We start from the raw sequence: 21,236 nt of genomic DNA on the forward strand, positions 1-21,236 counted from the left end.
GTGAAATCACCCAGTGATGAAGAAAACATAATGTATGATTCCACTTATCTGAGATACCTAAAGGTAACTCAAGATGTATCTCACGAGGTCTAATTTATAGAGACAGAAAGCAGAATGGTAGTGCTAGGGTAAGGGAGGTAGGAGTAGGGGAAAATGGGGAGTAATTGTTTAATGGGTATGTCATTTCTATTTGGGAGGGTGAAAGAAGTTCTGGAGATGGACGATGATCACACAACAATGGGAATGTTCTTGTTGTCACTGAACTACACACTTAAAAATGGTTTACATAGCAAATTCTATGTTTTGTATATTTTACCAGGATTAAAGAAAATAAAATAAATGTACATAAAGTAATGGCACTACCTATATTTAATGGCAGCTTAGACTTAAAGGAATGTTAAAAGCTCCAAAGAGAGAAGGAAACACAATACTTGAGAAGCAAGATTCAGCTCAGAAGTACAGGGCTGGCCTTCACCAGGAGGAAGAAAAGGTCCATCAGCAGCAGGGGGAGACAAAAGGTGGCAGGGGCAGGTATGTTCACAGATAGATTAATATGAAAATGAGGGAGTTTCCTTCTCAATGCCATCTTACTTCTAAACAACGTATGAAGTGAGGTCATCAGGTGAGAGGGAAGTGTAGGCACGGAGGTGCGTGACATGTGAGAAGAGACCCTAGAAGTAGTAGTTATCCCAAAGAATGGGAAGTTAGCCCCACAGAAAAACACAAATACGCTTGTCAGTAGTACTGAGTCCCCACTTGAGAACATAAAGTACAATCAGTCTGAATAATTGTGTTAGTTATTCCAGCAAAGTTCACCTGTCTGTGTGCAAATAAGAGGAAACACAATTAGGTTGCTTCAGGATCAAGGTTGTGCAAGTTTAGAACAATGGCAAGAAGGAAGCAAGTGAGGAAATTGGGGATCATTTGCATATATATATTTAAATGATTGACTATTGATTTCTCCATTTTGAAATGGGGATAATAGATCTTACCTCATACAGTTGGGTGAGTTGAATGTAAAGCATGTACAACTCTTTAAACAGTGTGTCTGGTAAAGTATTTAATAAACATCAAATATTGTTACTGTCATATTACCATGGGTTATGAAATATATGCTAGACAATGAAGAAAGTGAAGACAGGTGAAAGCTGATGAATAATAAGAAAGCAGTCAGTCAGCAGATTAGAGGTTTTGGTGAGAACAGCAATAAAAATAATTATATTGAGGACTTTTGAGCAAACAAGCCAGTTAAAAGTTTGAATGCCTGGAGAGCTTGACAAGAGATTGGTAGGAGGCAAAGGAGTGGGTAATTAGGGAGGCAAAGGAGTGGGTAATATAACCTGATAGCATATGCTTCAAATGAGCAAGGGTTTGCAAAAGCAACAGGTTGTTACACTTGGAAACTGTCAGTGTGGGCCAGGAGGAAGTTCACTTCCCCTCCTGGCCCTGAGGAACATGGTATAAAAGAGAAAAGAAAAACAACTTTGATTCTATTTGAAGAGAAGTAGCTTCCTCAGGGGACAGCTCGATTTCAGTAAAAACACAGACATGAAGGGAACAATCAGAGAAAAGAGTAATAATTTAAAGATGTTCACTGATTACAGACTTAGAGCTCAAAAGGGTGGAGAGATAAAGTCTTAAGAAAGATACTTTTCCTTTTCTTTATGACAGATTGAGTCAGATCAGAAGAGATGCATCAAGTATGGGAAGAGATGGACTCAAAGGCAAACACCTCTTGTTTTAACTATTATAAATGGGAATGTGGCTGAGGTGCTTATTTTGATCTTTTAACAGGGTGAAGCTCTCAGACCTGACTGAAATACTGGGGAGACTGAGGGCTCCTTAATGTTAGGGTAAACAGCAATTTAATGATGAACTATTCTGTGCTATGTGTTTTCTGCCTATTGCGTTATTTTAAGTCCACATATATTTATTCCTGGTATCCGTGAATAGATTGCAGCCTTCCTCAGAAAAATTATTTTCTTTTAAGGCTATCATACTTCACTAAGTAATTCAGAGTATCATGTAAAGAGTACATACTCAATTTTTTTTCTTAAATTGAATTTTTTATTACTTGAGTCATAGAGATTATATTATCAGTTTTAAATTTATACTTAGCTGTGTGTATATAAAGAATAATTTTAGAAAAAGAACCTAATATTCTCCGTTCTTAATCTTGGTATGATAATATTTTATATTCAGGAAGGAATATGGGATAGAAGAAAATCCCCATAACCAGACCATAGAATTAAGTTGAAATGAAATATAAAGGATATTGTAGTATCTGCCTTGTATAGTTGTCTCTTTTTTTCTGGCCTTTTTTTAAAAAATATTTTACACAGTTTGAGCAAGTTCAAGGCTACTTGAAGATTGTTTTCTTTAAAACCTAATCATTCTTTTAGCAATTAAACTACCGAAAACAATTTTGTACAAATGTATTTGCCACTAGATTGTCCACAAATCAAACACATTCTTGAAGGTGAAAACAAATATTAGGGGAAAAGAGTACGTAAATATGGGGAAAACATCTGCTTCATCATAGGAATTGAATCTGATATCAGGCTCTGCAATAGCTTATTTATGATAATATCCTGAATCACATTTTGTCACAACTTTAGTCCCTGGGTTACTTCTGATTCAAACCTTTGGAACTCTATCATCTTAGCCCCTCCTGCATAAGGAACACAAGCATTCAATAAGCATAGTGCCAGAAATTGAAAATAAAATTAGTAAAATTCTTCTTAATACAAATACTCCTAGGATGAGTTAACTATTATATATCAGAGTACTCTCTCCCCTTAGATGTATCATTAAACAATATAAATATTAATAAAGGCCTTTACAAATGCCTTTGATCACATTATAAGCCTTATCTGAAAATTTGGAGTAATTTTGATATTTGTAATTTTTTTCTTTCTTCTTTAATATTAAAAGAGAGTATATCAAAGTGTTACGATTGAAGTATTATGTTTTCCTTTCTCAAAATAACTTGAATAAAATATCCAACAATCCTAATTACTGCCTTCATTTTTATAAACACTCCATTGTTGACTGCTTGCAAAATTTTTCATTAAATGCAACATATATCTTTAATGTGTATTAAGTAGTATTATTTTATGAAAGAAAAATAAATATTGGGGCCCCAAAATCACTGAGCTAAAGGGAAATGTCAAGCTGGGAACTGCTTAGGGCAAATCTGCCTCTCATTCTATTCAGTCACCCCTCCGCTGACTGAGATAAATGCATATCTGATTGCCTCATTTGGAGAGGCTAATCAGAAACTCAAAAGAATGCAACCATATCTCTTATCTACCTATGACCTGGAAGCCCCTCCTCACTTTGAGTTGTTCTGCCTTTGCCTCCAGTTGTCCCACCTTTCCAGACTGAACCAGTGTGCATCTTACACATATTGATTGATGGCTCATGTCTCCCTAAAATGTATAAAACCAAGCTGTGACCTTACCACCTTGGGCACATGTCGTCAGGACTTCCTGAGGCTGGGTCATGGGCATGCATCCTCAACCTTGGCAAAAATAAACTGTCTAAATTAACTGACACCTGTCTCAGATTTTCAAGGTTTATAATTTGACAGAACAGTTATATTTGTATTATTGGAACTACAATGAGAAAAGTATTAATATCAACTACCAGATATTTTATCTTTAAATTAATAAGAAAAATAATTTGAAAATAATTAATTTACAGCTTTCAAAAAAGTTTTCTTAGCCCATAGATTAGCAAATTCATTAGCAAAGTCGTTGATATTTTAAGTCAAATTATAGTAAACTTTATCTTTACTGTATGTGTACCTTTCACAGATACAATAATTTGAGAAAATGAACTATATAACTTCATCCTTTTTAAGTCTTATAAAATTATTATACATGAGGACTTTATTTTAAGGTTCCAGTAAAATAGGTAGTTTATATTATGTGACTTCTAGATAAATAAATACCATAAAACCCTCAAATTTTCTGCTAGAAATAATAAAAATAAATACTTTTCCAAGCTCTCAATTTTACTACCTCTTAGAACTCAAAATATATCTTAAAACTTAGTGAAAAATGGCTATAAACTTTCCTTGATTTTGTGATTTTGATTTGAAAGTACCTTAATGAAGTGGCATAAGAATTTGATTTTCCCTATTTTACTTAGTGAACATTTCAATGGATTTTTTAAACTGCTGAATAGCTCTGAAAGAACTAAGGTTCTTTATTTTCAAAAGCAAAATGCTCTTCCCTCACTTTAATAGACACTCATACAATTAAAAAGCAAGCACAGCCATCTAGATGAGCAATCAGCAGCAAAGGGAAAAGTTATTACAAAATTGCTAATTATCAAAATAGGCAATTATAGTTTAGACTGACTTTCTGAAAGCACTGCTAACATATTATGTGTAAGACTAAATGGTAAACGACTTGGGGATATTAAAAAAGAAAATGCTTGTTACTTTACTTTCAATAAAGCACTCACATGTAGACTAACTCATTCGAACCTCATCTTTATGAGACAGATATTGTTGTTCCCATTTTACAGTTGAGAAAACTGTAGAGGAGAGTTGTAGTAGCTTTTGCAAAGCCACAGGGGTGGTAAGTGGTAGAGCTCAGATCATCAGCCAAGTTTTTCCGACTCCTGATATCCTTGTATCTTTGTGATCACACGGAGCTCCTGTCTGTGTAGACACATGGAGCACTGTGATAAACAGAGCCAAACCAAAAATCAGAGGATTAGAATTTCATTGCAAAAGTGTTGGATGTGTGAGGCTATTGGCGCTCTGTCTGTGCTACACTGTGGTTCTTCTGCAGGCCTGTCAACAAGAATGTTATCTGAAGTCAGCAGTTCAAGCGCTGCACAGAGCCAGGGAAAGAATATCTGCTTTATATCAACATGCTTGCTTCCGAGACTTTCTGTTTGACAGTATTTACTTGAAAGTGACCTCTGCCAGAAATATAACAGGCCTCATTCAATGATAGGAGACTCCACATCTAACATGGTTCTTCCACTCTTCTCAAGGAAAGTTATAGCAGTGGTCTTGGAGCAGGAAGACTATCACCTCAGCTCTTTCCAATAAAACAAACCTCGTACTCATGTACATTTTCTTGTTTATCTGTTTATTTACTTATCTATAAATGTTTCTTATAATGTTAAAAAATAAATTGGGCATAATTCTTTCTCTTAATAAAAATCAACATCTCTCTTAGTATATATAGCTGCATAACACATCCCCCCAAATCTTAGGGCTAAAATAATCACTACTACCATTCTATCCTATCTCACCATTTTGGACAGGAATTTGGTCTGGCTGAGTAATTTAGTGCCATATGATATCAACTAGGGATTCCTTTCCAATTAATATCTGTTCTGGTCTGCAGGGTGCTTAATGCTTAAGGCTTTACTCAAATGCCTGGCACCTTGCTGAAAACAAGTAGAAGACTGGGCTCAGCTGGGCTCTTCCTTCTTTTCACGTGGTCTCACAGTCTCTACACCTGCACTCTCCAACCAGGGAGTCAAACTTCTTACAAAGAAATTAAAGGCTCCAAAATGGAAAGCTCCAAAAGCTCCAAGTCTGAACTGCAAGCCTTGTCTTATCATCTTTGCAATATTCTCACAATCGTAATTAATGATTATTAATTCATTTTTTAATGTCTGTTGTGCTATATTGTAAGGTCCATAAAAAAACAAGACAATGTTTGCAGTCATTCTGCTGAGCCCATGTGTTTATCAGAGTGTCTTGGACACAGCAATAAATATTTGATGAATGAATTAAAGACTAAATGAATTAAGGCCAGGTGGTGCTTCATGCCTAAAATACCAGCAGTTTAGGAGGCCGAGGCAGGTGGATCTCTTGAAATCAAGAGTTTGAGACTAGACTGGCCAACATAGTAAAATCCTGTCTCTATTAAAAATACAAAAATTGGCCGGGCGCAGTGGCTCACGCCTGTAATCCCAGCACTTTGGGAGGCCGAGGAGGGCAGATCACGAGGTCAGGAGATCGAGACCATCCTGGCTAACATGGTGAAACCCCGTCTCTACTAAAAAATACAAACAATTAGCCGGGTGTGGTGGCAGGCGCCCGTAGTCCCAGCTACTTGGGAGGCTGAAAAGGGAGACTGGCGTGAATCCAGGAGGAGGAGCTTGCAGTGAGCCAAGATCGCGCCACTGCACTCCAGCCTGGGCGACAGAACGAGACTCCGTCTCAAAAAAATAAATCAATAAAATACAAAAATTAATTGGGTGTAGTGGCACGCACCTGTAATCCCAGCTACTGGGGAGGCTGAGGCAGGAGAATCACATAAACCTGGGAGGCAGAGGTTGCAGTGAGCCAAGATCAGTGCCACTGTACTCCATTCTGGGTGACAGAGTAAGACTCTGTCTCAAAAAGAATAAAAAATAAATGAATTAAATATAAACATTTTAACAAAAGTAGAAAAGTATGACTCTTAATTACTGATTGTCCTTTGAACAGGATCACTTTTGAGGTAGTATGAACTACTTGTTGAATTTTTTTTATGACAAAAATATTACCATTTTTAAAGTACATGCTATGTGCCAGGTGTTTTTTTCTTTTCTTTTCTTCCTTTTTTTTTTTTTTACAAAAGTCATCTTATCTTTTTCTAATAACTCTTAAAGGTAGATATTATTACCTTCATTTTGTGAACAAGTAAACTATGACTTAGAGAGGTTAAACTGACTTGTCTAAAATCACAGAGCTATTCAAAATATCATATTTTTGTCTTCTACCTGGTTATGAGGTGATAGGGGTTGGTTAAAGGTGGGTTTTAACGTTACACTGTCCAAGTCAAGTGCAGACCCTAGATATTTTATTTTCCATACCCTGAAAAGCACTCTGCATCAAGTACCCAACCCATTGATTCCGGCAGCTTTGGAGTAACTTTAACCATTGAAAATGTAGTAGATAGCCCTTATGGGACAAGTAAAAGTGGTGTGGCAAAGTTTCAAGGTGTAGGAATGTGTCTATCTGCTTGATATTCCCTGAGGTAGCTTTCAGTAGAAGACCCACCATCCATATAGAAGACATGAAAAGCCAACTGCTCAAATGACTTATTCTGGTCCATAATTAGTAACAGGATACTATGTGGTTCTGTATGTACTTCCTTGCCATGATCTGACAAATATAGGCCCTTAATGTAATTTTATAACCCCTGATTAACACCTGTTTTAGCAATATTTTATTAGACTACCTACCAAAATTCTGTTGACAAAATCCACCAGAAGCTCTGGCTGACTCTCAATAAATATAAAGACAAATTCTAGCATAACATAAAAGAACTGATGAAAATTTGAGCTGCCTTCCTAAAATAGAGTTTACAATTTGCATCCAACCAAGTTTAAATTGCCTACTATAACAAACAAACAAAAATCAGTTCTTTAGAAAAATATAACAGAATCTACAACATAATATCCAGAATGCAATCTTAAATTAGCCAACATGCAAAGAACCAGGAAAATCTGACTCATTCTCAAGAGAAAAGACAATCACCAGATATCTACCCTGAAATAATCCAGATGTTTTCTTGAGTATACAAGGATTTTCAAAGAAGGTATTATAACTATGCTTGATCAGGCAAAATTAAATTTTCTCAGAATAAATGAAAAGGTAAGAAATCTCAGCAGAAAAAAATAGAAACTATAAAAGATGGTTAAAAATACTAAAAGAAAAACCAATAAAAATTCATTGGATGGGCATTTTGAGGTGTCAGGGGAAGAAGTCCATGGGCATAAACATTGATGAATATGAGTGATCCAATACACAGAACAGAGAAAAATGTTGAAAAAACATAAATGAACACACAAGGGATATGAGAAATAATGCTAAAAGATCCAACACGCATTTAGTTGAAATATTGAGAGGAGAAGAAAATATGAGACAAATAAATAATTGAGAAAATAATAGCCTAAAATTTTTCAAAATTGATGTAACATGTTAATTTATAAATGCAAGAAGCTAGTGTAGTGTAAACAGGATAAATACAAAGAAAACCATACCTTCTTATCTCATAGTAAAACTGCTGATTAACAAAGGTACAGAGAAAATTTTGAAAGCACCCAGAGAAAATCATCACATTACATATAGGAGTGCAACAATTTGAATAACCACTGATTTCTCTTCAGAAACGATAGAACTATAGAGATCAAGAAATAGTAAAATATGTTTAAAGTGCTGAAAGAAAAAAAAAAACACAAAACAAAATTTTGACCCAGAAATCTATATCCAGCAAAATATCCTTTTAAAACTGTATGATTTTGCTCAGGCTGCCATAACAAATTAGTACAGACCAGGTGGCTCAAGTTACAGAAATTTATCTTTCACAGTCCTGTAGACTGAAAGTCCAAGGTTAAGGTGTCATTAGGTTTGGTGTCTGGTGAGAGCTCTCCTCTTGGGTTGTAGATGGCTGCCTTCTTGCTGTGTGCTAGTATGGGCTTTCCCTGATGCATGCAGTTGGAGAGAGACAAAGAGAGACAGAGACAGAGACAGAGAGAGGTCTGTGTTGTTTCTTCTTGTAAGGACATTAACTCTATTGGATCAGGGCCTTACTCTTACGACCTCATTAACATTAGTTACTTCCTTATTCCAAATACAGTCTCACTAGGGGTCAGAGCATCAACATTTGAATTTGGGTGTGTGTTGGGGGCTTGAGAGGGGCAGGGGAACATAAGCATTCAGTCCAAAACAAGAATAAAGGCGACCCGAAGACATTTTAGATACAAAAAAACTTGGAGAATTCATCACCAGTAGATTTACACTGTAAGAAAGGCCTGAAGGAAGTTGCTTAAGTGAGAAGAATATGAGACTAAAGGGAAATCTGGATCTTCATGGAAGACAAAAGAGTATCAGAAATAACAAATATTTGAGAAAACATAATTTTTTTCTTCCAATTTTTTAAAAATATGCAGGAATGTTGAAAGCAAAAAGAATGTAACTTTGTTTTGTGGGATTTATAATGTGTGTACGGGAAATACATAAGACAACTATAACATAAAGGAAGGACAGCAATATAAATGGAGCTATGTGGTTGCAAGGTTCTTATATTTTAATATTTAATATTTAAGAGTTTAATACTAACTCTATGTAGGCTATGAAACGTTAAAGATATATTTGTAATCAACATAGTAATCACTAACAACAGGCCTATAACTGAAAAGGTACCAAAGCCATCTTGAACGTATTCCCACTGAATGAATTAGGACCACTTTGTCATAAAAGTCACAAGTTGTAGTGACATACTTATTGAATAAGCCCCAATGTCATCAATAACAGAAAATGGATCTAAACTTTGCCACATCTGTCACCCAAGTTTGTGGATGAATTACTATGCTGTTCAGTCTGTAATATTCCATAATCTCTTTCTTTCCGAGGAAAAAGGTGTCTATTGCTTGGACCTAAGAGCCTATCGCCTGACTCATTTATTAGCTCCTATAATTCCTTCAAGATGTTAGTTGCTTCAATCATTCTGCAAATATTTATTGAGCTACCACTATGTGCCTTGCCCTATTGCCATGTTATGATGCAGAAAGGAGGCCCTTTCAGCAAGCAGTGCTGAAAATCAATTTCATGGTCAATAAAAGTATCATCTCTGGCCTTGTGGAATGCACATAAGAATTAAAATCTTAACCTTCTTAAAGCTTTCAGGTCTCAGAGACAAACCATCATAATGGTATAGAGGTTGGGGGACACTATGATGAGCAATTATGAGCCAGGGGTTGTCTTCATAGTAACATCATTACATCCTTCACAGCCTAAAAAAATCTCTCCCATTTGGCTGGGCGCGGTGGCTCACGCCTGTAATCCCAGCACTTTAGGAGGCCGAGGCGGGCGGATCACAAGGTCAGGAGATCGAGACCATCTTGGCTAACACGGTGAGACCCCGTCTCTACTAAAAATACAAAAAATTAGCCAGGCGCGGTGGCGGGCGCCTGTAGTCCCAGCTACTCGGGAGGCTGAGGCAGGAGAATGGCGTGAACCTGGGAGGCGGAGCTTGCAGTGAGCCGAGATTGTGCCACTGCAATCCCGCCTGGGCTAAAGAGCGGGACTCCGTCTCAAAAAAACAAACAAACAAACAAACAAAAACAAAAACAAAAAAAACTCTCTCATTTAATTCCACTCCTAACACACAGTTTTAGAGCCAAGAAAAATAACATGCACACTCACCTTGTCTAAAGAGGATTCCTAATTTTAAACCAAACTGAGACAATTAAATTTTTATTCAAGTAACGTTTTGTTCAAAAAAATTCCTGTGGCATATTTTTTATTAAATGTCCACAAGATAGCTGGCACTAATCTAGACCCTGGAAATCCAATTGAAAGCAAAACACATAGTTTTTGCCCACAGAGCTTATATACTAGTAAGGGGAGATAAATTATAAGCCAGCAAATAAATAAAAACATATGTCCTGTATTACAGTGCGTTAAGAGATAACACCAAGTAATGTCTTCTTGGAAAAAAAAAAAAAAGCAACGCAAGGATTATGTGAGATTACATGGTCATCTCCAGCAAACACTTCTATAAGGCATAATTAGCCTCATAGGAGTGGCAGGTGTTTGTGAGCACTTTACATGCATACTTGACCTAGGACATGAACTACAAGGGAGCAAGTCAAGGCAAGGTTTTGGAGAAAAGATTCCAAGCTCATGGAGGATCAAGGGCCGAGGCAGGAAGGAGCTTGCATTTACAGAACTGAAAGGGAGGGTGGCAGGGTCTGGATCTTGTAGGACCTCGTGGGTTTAGTGAAGACTTTGGAGTGCAGTAGGAAACAACCAGAGGATTTTAAGCAAAGGAGTGATATGATTGGATTTACATTTTTTAAAAAGTCAGTCTGGGCACTTGGAGAGAATGAATTAAAGGGAAACAGGAGTGAAATTAGAGTGACAAATCAGAAGACTATTGCTTTGATCCAAACAGCAGATGATGGCTGCTTGAAACAGGATAGTTGTGGTGGAATTTCAGGATGTCTGGGATCTCTTCCTCTTCTGAATTCCTGTAACATTTTGTTTATATCCCTTCTTTTGTACTATAATAATCCTGTACTCCCATTTTAGACTCTTTTGGTAGCAGAAACTAAACCTTGCTCACCTCTATTTTCTCCTGGTTTCTGAATACATTTTATGTAGCAGGTAGTTGATGATTATTTATGCAAAATAAACAAAATTATAGTATTCTCCTTTGATAATTGTATTGTTACATGAAAATGCACATATTGTATTTGGATAACCAAAATTAAGAATAAAATATTTGTTATATGTTTTAAGGTTTAAATCATATAGGATTTTTTTTAGTTTGGCTTTATTTTTATTCCCTTGCGTAATACTGCCAAGGATGAATTTTATATGTACTCTTGAGTTAAATCAGTACAAATAAAGCTTCAAGCAATTTTTAAGCGAATGAAAAATATATTTTTCGCTGTCTCATATCTTAAAAATAACTGAGACAATTTAATTTACTCTTTCTAAAGTGAGGGCATTGGGAGAGGAATGGTAGTGAAGAGATGTGGAACAAATAAAAAAATAACAAACCCGTATGTCCTGCACATGTATCCCAGGACTTAAAATAAAATAAAATAAATTTTTAAAAATAATAAATAAATAAAACTTATCTCATAAGACCAAGGCTAACATTTCAATTGCAAGCAAATATCTTGAATGTTGTAAACAAGTTAAGATGGAAATTGAAATGAAAATTCTTTTCACCTTTGAAGAAAAGCTTCTGCAGTTTAACATCAAAGGTCCTAAACTAAGATAAATCTTTTGGGTTTTGAAAGAATAATTCAAGAAAACACTGCTTGAGGAAGATCATGAATACATCTGATACATCCTTAGTGAGAAAAGATTGTGGAAACATATTGTGGAAAGAGAAATATAAGAACATCAAAGGTTGAATCTAATGATCTATATTTGTGCACTGTTTTTTCCTTACTGATTATAACTTCTTATCCCATTCCTTATCCCTATCAACAAGGATTTCATCTGCAATAAGGTTATTCTGTTCTCTATGATAAATATTACCCCAGCATATACATACACATATATCCAAAAAATAATCACATGGATTCCATAATATATAGAAACACTCATTTAAAAAATCAGAAATGAGGAACTAATGAAAAGGTGGAATACAGAGGAAATATTCATCATATATTAAATCATCTCAAGAGTATCCTGTGGGAAAAAAATACATCATAAAGGTACGAGCTGTTGGCCAAATGGAAGAAACAGGAAGGAAGTGCTTATTGGAGATTTATTTGGAGAAAACTGGTCAACAACCACTAAAACAAATGCTAAAGACATATTTCATGTTGTGTTATTACAGTGGTTTCCCATCTTTCATCAAAGTCACACTGTCATCCCTTATGATAACCTACTGTCTTATGTCCACTTTGAGAACTGGTGCTCAAAATTCAGCAAATTTCTCCTTGTAGAGTTAGTTATACCAAAACTCATCTCCTGCTTATTCTGCAGATATTGCTCAGCAAAACTTTCCTGACTAGTGGAAATTTACTTGTTACATGCTGTCTTGGAACTGAAATTTTTAGATCCACTACCATGATTATTTGTTAAAGCCTGTCTCATTCACCAAACTGGTGGGTTTGACTGACATTGGTATCTCAAAATGTAGTACTAGACACTTCATAATATTTGTCAAATGAATGAATGAAGTGCATTTATGCCTCGAATTTCTTAGCTCAATTTTTTGGATGAAAGAACTGCCAGAGAGAAACAAGTTCTCTAGCAGTTGTAATTAATACTCTTTCTACCATACAGTTGCTTAAAAGGAGTTTTTTCAATAAATTGAGAAATTTTGACAAAATATATTTATGTTCGTGTTAAATATATTCAGAATCAGACTTCTATATTGGCATAATAGAGAGCTAATCTTTTTAAGTGCCCATGTAATATACCAAGACAGAGCAAATACTAGGCCATAAAATAATGAAAAATATTAAAAATGGAAACCATACAGAGTGTGTTCTCTGAACAAAATAGAATCAAACTGGAAATCAATAACAGAAAGAAAATAGAGAAATCTTCAACCTCTTGGAAACTAAACAACACGTTTCTGAATAATCCAAGAACCAAAGAGGAAGTCTCAAGGAAATCAAAAACACTTTCAACTCAAAACGGATTATGGACTTAAGTGTAAAATGTAAAACTATGAAACATTTATAAATAAGAGGAAAATCTTTGGAATCTAGGACTAGGCAAAGAATTATTAAACTTGACACCAAAAACGTGATTTCTGACAGAAAAATTCATAAATTAGAGCTCATCAAAATTACATCCTTTTGCTCCATGAAATACCCTGTTAAAAATATAAAAAAGAGAAGCTACAGGATTGGAGAAAATATACGCAAAACATATATATCAAAAATACTGTATCTAAAATATATATCTATATATCCCATGTTATATGTGGAATATAATTTATTCATATCATATATGGAATATTATATACATACCTCAAAATGCAACAGTAGAAAGACCATCCAATTAATTACAAAACAAGCAAAGACAAGAAAAGACATTTCACCAAACAGTATACACAGGTGGAAAATTTGAACATAAAAAGATGTTCAACATCATCAACCATTAGGGAAATGAAAATTAGTACTACAATGAGATACCACTGTTCATCTATCAGAATGACTAAACAAAAAGTAGTGACAACACTACATGCTGGTGGGGAAGCTGAGGAGCTGAGTTGCTTATACTTGGCTGGTGGCAATTAACTGCTGCTCTGGAAAGCAATTTGGAGGTTTCTTTAAGGGAAAAAAAAATGAGTATTATATAACCTAGAAATTGCATTATGGGTATTTATCCGAGAGAAATGAAAACTTATTTTTATACAAAAACTTGTACACAAATGTTTATAGAAGCTTTATTTGAATAGCTCTTAACTGGAAACAACACAGCTATCATTCAATAGGTATATGGTTAACTGTAGTACATATCATGGAATATTACTAGGTAATAAAAAGGAACAAACTATTGATCCAGTCTACTACCTAGATTAATCTCCAGAGTATTATGCTAAGAAAAAAAAAATCCAAAAAATTTTTATACTTTATAACTTCATTTATATATCATTATTGAAACAATAAAATTAGAGACATGAAGAACAAATTAGTGATTGGCAATGATAAAATAAAAACGTAAGAATATTTAAATTTTAAAGAAATAGTGATCAAATAAACTCTTTAAAATTTAAATGTGCTTGAGTTTTTCTTTTGTTATATCTGGTGTCAGAAGTGAGAATCTGAAGGACACTACCCTATGAAGACATCTGGGAGCAACAAGCAGGCAGGTGTAGACCCCCTACTGACCTCATGCTCCCTGCTTCTTGCTGCACATTTGCAAGTCATCACTGGGAATCCCCGTAGGATACAAGAGCCCCACAACTTCTGTTGTTTCTCCAAGTTTACTTGAGCATTTTTTATTTCAACTGGGTTTGAAAGTTGCAACAGAAATAAGACTGGGTCCGGTAGGGAGGCTTCAGATTTCTGACTGTGTCAGACAGAAACTGAATTGGGTTTAATGAAAGACCTCTGGTAAAAAAAAAAAAAAAAAAAAAAAAAAAAAAAAAAAAAGCTTCCAGAAAGACAGAACATAATGGATTTCTTTAAATCCAAGGAGTCTGAGACTCCACATCAGAACCTCTAGAAAAATAGGTAAATCTTACCAAAATTTAGAATTTTTTCGGTCACAATGAAGTTGTAACCCAAACCAAATTGCTCATCTATAGGGAAAACAAAACAAAACAAAACATCATGAATGCCTCAAAAACAATGGGATGTATTTTGGATTGGCATATAGATGCTTCTAAGCACTGTATCTGTCTCTCTATCCTCCTCTGTATTCTGAATCTGCTAACATTTTTCTGGTTTGCTTGCCTCCCCCCAACAAAGAGCTGGTGGAGAAACAGCTAGATAAGTGATTGCTAATGACAGGTTCTCAGATCAACCAGGTATGCTTTTTTTGAGACAGGATCTCGCTTTGTCAACCAGGATGGAGTGCAGTGGTACGTTCTCAGCTCACTGCAGCCACAACCTCCCAAGCTCAAGCAATCCTCTCACATTAACCTCCAAAGTAGTGGGTCTATAGTCATATGCCACCACACCTGACTATTTATTTATTTGTTTATTGACTGATTGATTTTGTAGAAACAGGACCTCACTATGATCCCCAGCCTGGTCTTGAGCTCCTGGACTCAAGTGATTCTCCTGCTTTGGCCTCACAAACTACTGGGATTACAGGCATGAGCCACCATGCCGGGCCCAGTCTGCTTTTAGCCACCCTTATGCATTGGTTACAATCTTGGCACTCAGAGCAGTAATGAAAGGTATCCCTGTCGGCAAAGGAAAGGCTTTGTCTGTCCTATGCATTAATGAGTTTCACCCTAAACTTAGTAATCTAGTTAAATCCATGTTGATAGGATCCAGAGAAGCTCAAATTGGACGCAAGAGTCAGAATGGTATTGCCTTTAGGATATTAGGGATCACAAACCCCTATCTGGCCCATGTATGAGCCAGTAAAAGAAACACACACACACAGTCTTTTGAAAGCCATTCCTAAAGTGTTTCCTGTCCACGCTGACTGATCCATCAACTAAACCTGCAGAGAAAAGAAATTGCTACTGATTTCAAAGCCCACTTGGAGAATATATTAATCCAATCTCATATTGCTATAACCAACTACCTGAGATTGGAGAGTTTATGAAAAAAAGAGGTTTAATTGACTCACAGTTCTTCAGGCTGTACAGGAAGCATGGATGAAGAAACCTCAAGAAACTTACAATCATGGTGGAAGGCGAAGGGGAGGCAGGCACATCTTCACATAGCAGAGCAGGAGAGAGAGAATAAAGGGGGAAGTGCTACACGTTTTTAAACAACTGTTAATGACAACAGATTGTCATTAAATGTCTGAGTTATTTCTTTTTTTTTTTTTTTTTTTTTTTTGAGACGGAGTCTCGCTCTGCCGCCTAGGCTGGAGTGTCGTGGCATGATCTCGGCTCACTGCAAGCTCTGCCTGCCGGGTTTACACCATTCTCCTGCCTCAGCCTCCCGAGTAGCTGGGACTACAGGCCCCGCCACCACGCTTGGCTAATTTTTTCGTATTTTTAGTAGAGACAGGGTTTCACCGTGTTAGCCAGGATGGTCTCAATCTCCTGACCTCGTGATCCGCCCATCTCGGCCTCCCAAAGTGCTGGGATTACAGGCTTGAGCCACTGCCCCCGGCCTAAGTTAAAATACTTTAGCATTAATTGCTGAACATAAGTTTAAAGTATATATATTTTGGCATCTCGTTTTTTATATGGAATAAAGAAGTTGAATGTGTATAAATCCATTAATTAAAGACATAAAAATTATGAGAGGCTGTTTATCTACAAAATGCTAATCTAAAGCAGTTAACAATGCCTACTAGTTTTTAGTAAAAGTTAAAGTTACTAAAAGTTAAAAATTCGGATTATTATATGTAATACAAACTTCTAGAAACAATAAGGGAACGACTCTGTATGCAAGGGAAGTAGGCATGTTTTATAAAGAAAGAAGTATGAGGATGTGTTTTGTTTAAGGAAAAAAGAGAGTAGTTTTTGTCCTAGAGTGACTAATTGCTCCACAATTAAAAAGATAAAGAATATAGGACAAACTGAATATATATATATATGCTGGGTGTGGCGATGCATGCCTATAATCCCAGCTACTTGAATGGCTGAGGTGGGAGAATCGCTTGAACCTGGGAGGCAGAGATTGCAGTGAGCTGAGGTTGTGCCACTGCACTCCACCCTGGGTGACAGAGACAGATTCCAACTCAACAATAACAACAACAACAACAACAGAAAAATAAATAAATAAAAGCACCTATGTGGCCAATCACTATTCTTACTGTCTTGCTGCACTTATATAAATAGGCCAAGTTTGATGAGACTAAATTTATTTGGTCATCAAATTATTCTTACTCTGATTATCTTCAGTAAAAATTTGGATGACTATAGAGAGAAAAACTATGTTTCAGAAGAAACTATAGTACACCTGTTATTAGATCGTGGCTCTAATCATTGCTTTTGAGTTTTATTATTTACCTATAAATTAAACTGGATCTTGAATTGGTATAGATTCCTACAATCCAATTTTCTCCCACTTTCCTGACTTGGAATCACTAAAAAGAAGAACTGCTCTGTTTCTGAAACACGACAAGCTGTAGATCAACAATTTGATGTAATTTCAGAGGATATCCCTCATGCCTGACGTGTGGGCCACTCAGGAAGTTGCCTGAAATGTCCAATGCCATAAGCAGGGACACTCAAACTGCAAACCGGGAACATATGCCTTGAGCTAAAATCTAGAAATCTTCTTGACTAATTACCCTCTGGACTCAGAGCTGAATTTTTGGTTTATTTTCGTCATTGACCTTTGCTTTTCTTCTGTTTCTTTAGAAATAGTTGATTTGGTTCATGGGGACCTTGATTAAGGGGCACACTCCACTTTCTTGGTACTATCCTCCTGATAGCCATCATTATAATCGTCCTGGCATGTTATATTTTCTCAAGGGTCTTAAATTTGTGTTTGCAGACATCGACAGTATGCCAGATGGTCTCACTGTGATCAGAGCAACAAAAATAAAATGAAAAACAAAAGGAATCTCTTCAACAGGCCTGATGCCTTAACTTATGAGTTCCACAGAGACAAAGACAACTCTGTCATGATGATCATACAGACTGACTCTCATGCCCAAAATGGTCAATCTCTCATAAATAAGAGGCTCATCAAAAGGAGAGAATTATTTTTTTAAAAAAATCGAATTGGGAAGCCGTTGGTCTCACTTTAAATTCCTATATAAGCAGACCAAAGTGCAATGTCAATAGTAAACAGAAACTAGAAACTGCACCAATAAGAAACCACCAACTAACCTGTAACTAGAAACTTTCCACTCTAACCAATCAAAACTATTCTATTTTTCTTGCTTCTACAAAGATTTCATAAAAATTTTCCCTTTCACCTCTCCCAGCAAAGTGCTAGCCACTTGAGGACTGGTATTGCCTGGATTCATGAAACTGAATGCACAAATAGACTCTAAAATTTATTTTTACCAGCAGGAATTGAGGAAAGTGTAGAAATGGGAGGGAAATAAATGTGGCTATAAAAGTGTACATGAGGGATTGTGATGGAAATGTTCTGTATCTAGAGTGTATCAATATCAATATCCTGGTTGTGAAACAGTAGTATAATTTTGCAAGACAATACCATTGGGGAAAACAAAGTGAAGAATACCTGGAATCTCACTGTACTTTCTCTTACAATTGCATGTGAATCTACAATGACCTCAAAATAAAAAGTTAAATTTATAAATTATAAGGTAAATATAGTTATTACTCCAGTTTACAAATAAGAAAACTAAGGCAGAATTCATTTACATGATTTGCTCATCATGACAGGATTATTAAGGAAGAGTTAGAATTTGAGCCATTTTGGTTTTGACAGTCGATTCCTCACTCTCTTTTTTTATTGTTTCTTTTATTATTATTACTATTTTTTTTTTTTTGAGACGGAGTCTCGCTCTATCACCAGGCTGGAGTGCAGTGGCGCAATCTCGGCTCACTGCAATCTCCGCCTCTCTGGTTCAAGCGATTCTCCTGCCTCAGCCTCCCAAGTAGCTGGGACTACAGGTGCCTGCCACCACGCCCAGGTAATTTTTGTATTTTTAGTAGAGACTGGCTTTCACCATGTTGACCAGGATGGTCTCAATCTCCTGATATCGTGATTCCCCTGCCTCAGACTCCCAAAGTGCTGGGATTACAGGTGCGAACCACCACGCCCGGCCCAATTCCTCACTCTTAATCCTGAATCTTTACACCTTTTACTTTTCTTCTGGCTGCATATGGTCCATAACTAAGTGGGATTTTGCTTATGATTATGCAAATTACATTTTAGAAAATAATCTTGTAACATTCCAAGATAATCAATATTAGTAAACAGCAAGTTCAAGTTCACTACAAATTATTTCACACCATACATTAAATACCAATATTCGAACCCTCATAAATTATTATAAACATAAAAATGTGTATAATATAATATGTACGTACAAAATTAAATTTTTGTGAACTAGATATATGTGGATATTCTAATTCAAATTGTATTTCGTGCAATAGCTTACAAGGGCTACTTGCTTGTTTATAAAGGTAACGAAAAAGAGCAGCGTATTTTTCAAATAATTGCTTGTAGATCAAACAAAGTCAATGTAAGTCTCAATTCAGCCTTCAGTCTCAAGTAAGTCTCTTGATTAACGAGCATAATGATATAAAATCTATTTTAATTCTTAAACCATTAATGAGATTGATTTTTTGGTTATATTGAGGCAGCAGTTCTACATTGAAAATATCGTGACCTGACATGTTATCGTGTTGTGTAACGTTTCTGTGAACAAAGATTTAAAGATATTCTAAATCTCTTCTTTAAAATCAAATATAAGTGGTGATAATTAATTGAAGTTATTTCCTTAACTTCTCACCTGTTTTTGTTTTCATTTTATTCTTACAACCTTATGAGGCAGAGAGGATGTGATCGACTATGCATGACAGATGAAGAGAGAGGCAGAGGAAGAACACCTAATCGGTCTACATTCTTCTAACTAATAACCTAAGTGAATGCTAAATTGAATAATGTCATTTGAAATAAAAAGTTTGTGAATTAGCCTGATTTAATTATTCACATTGTAAATATATACCAAAATATCACATTGTACCCCACAAGTATATGGAATTATTATTTGTCAATTAAAATTAAAATTTCAAAAGAAGAACACGAGAAAAAAAATTCAAGTAGGTTTCCACAGAACAGAGTGACAAAATAATGAGTCAATATAGTGTAAACAAAAAGGTACCAGTATATAAAGCTGGTCCAGAAATCATTTATTGAAGCACAACAGATCAATGATGAACTCTGTTTTTGTGGATTTAGGTAACAGTATCACATAGAGGTCAAACAAGCAATAGTCGTCCGTATCAGACTGTGACTGTGCTTAAATCCCCAAATGGTTATAGGGTCAATAGGCAACTTACACATTGCTCTTTTATAGGGTCAATAGTCAAGTTATACATTACCCTTTTTCTGTCTCATTTTCCTAGCATATTAAGGAAAGAAGATGCTAGCAATTACATGTGGTTATTTTAAAAATGAGACAAGATACTTACATAAAATACCTAGTGAGTTACTGCCTCAATGCAAGTGTTGAGTCAGTGGTAGAAGCAGTGAACATTGCAATTATGATCATCAATGAACAAAAAAGTTTTATTAAAGGAAAGAGGGGAGGAAACCTGTTATTAGCAGGAAAGCTAATAGTGGCAGTTGCTTTATATTTGGTATGTCATTAACTCTAGACAAAGACATACAGATACTCCAAGTTTAAAGATTTTTTTTAAATGGGCATTTTGCCAAATTTTATCAAGGCATTTATTGAGTTAAAGAATGCATCAAGTATTTTGAAGAGGATCTGACATACAGCAAATGTTCAGCATGTTAGCTCCTATTACTATCACTATTGCTAAGTAGTGAAGCAATGATTAGAATCTGTTCTGTCTGACACCAGTGCACATCACACATCATAGAGGTGTTAATTAGCAGTGTTTTTGAGGTTAGGTTGTAAGTCATCTACAAAGAACAATAAATATATACACTCAGGAGACTGGAGAGAAAAAAAAGTAAAATAAAGTCTATTTCATTTGTTCCCAAATTTACCATCACTAAAAGAAGTCTAATTAAAGTTACTGAATTTCTATTAAGGACCAAACCATAAATAGATGTGATGATTTGGGGATGAATAATATACACTGTCTTGCTCCTCAGAGAGTTCATGAATGAGTAGGAGCAACTAACATTTGGGCAAATAATCTTATGCAATGTGGCAGTTACCATAACAGAAATAGGTGAAGAATAATAGGATAATATACAATTAATTTTTTAGTAGAAGAAGAAAAACTACAAATGTTTCTAAAATCACTACCTATATATGAAAACTCACATATATGTGAAAAACTATGCATACACATCATAAAGACATAAATATATATACTTATTATATATATATAATAAGTAGTATTAAAGGAAGAAGGAGAGGAAACCTGTTATTAGTAGGAGTATATATTATATAGAGAGATAGAGAGAGACTATATATATATATATATATACTCATTCATTCATTTTAAGCATGCTTGCAAGTCAGGGCA

General features: G+C 35.5%; 1 pseudogene; it reads left to right on the top strand.

Annotated features, from left to right (window-relative positions):
- Positions 1-394: 394 nt before the first annotated feature.
- The window catches only part of LOC134807537 (uncharacterized), a 47,268-nt pseudogene continuing 26,426 nt past the window's right edge, over positions 395-21,236 (top strand).

This window comes from Pan troglodytes, chromosome 10 (genome assembly GCF_028858775.2).
Source record: "Pan troglodytes isolate AG18354 chromosome 10, NHGRI_mPanTro3-v2.0_pri, whole genome shotgun sequence".
Lineage (NCBI taxonomy): Eukaryota > Metazoa > Chordata > Mammalia > Primates > Hominidae > Pan > Pan troglodytes.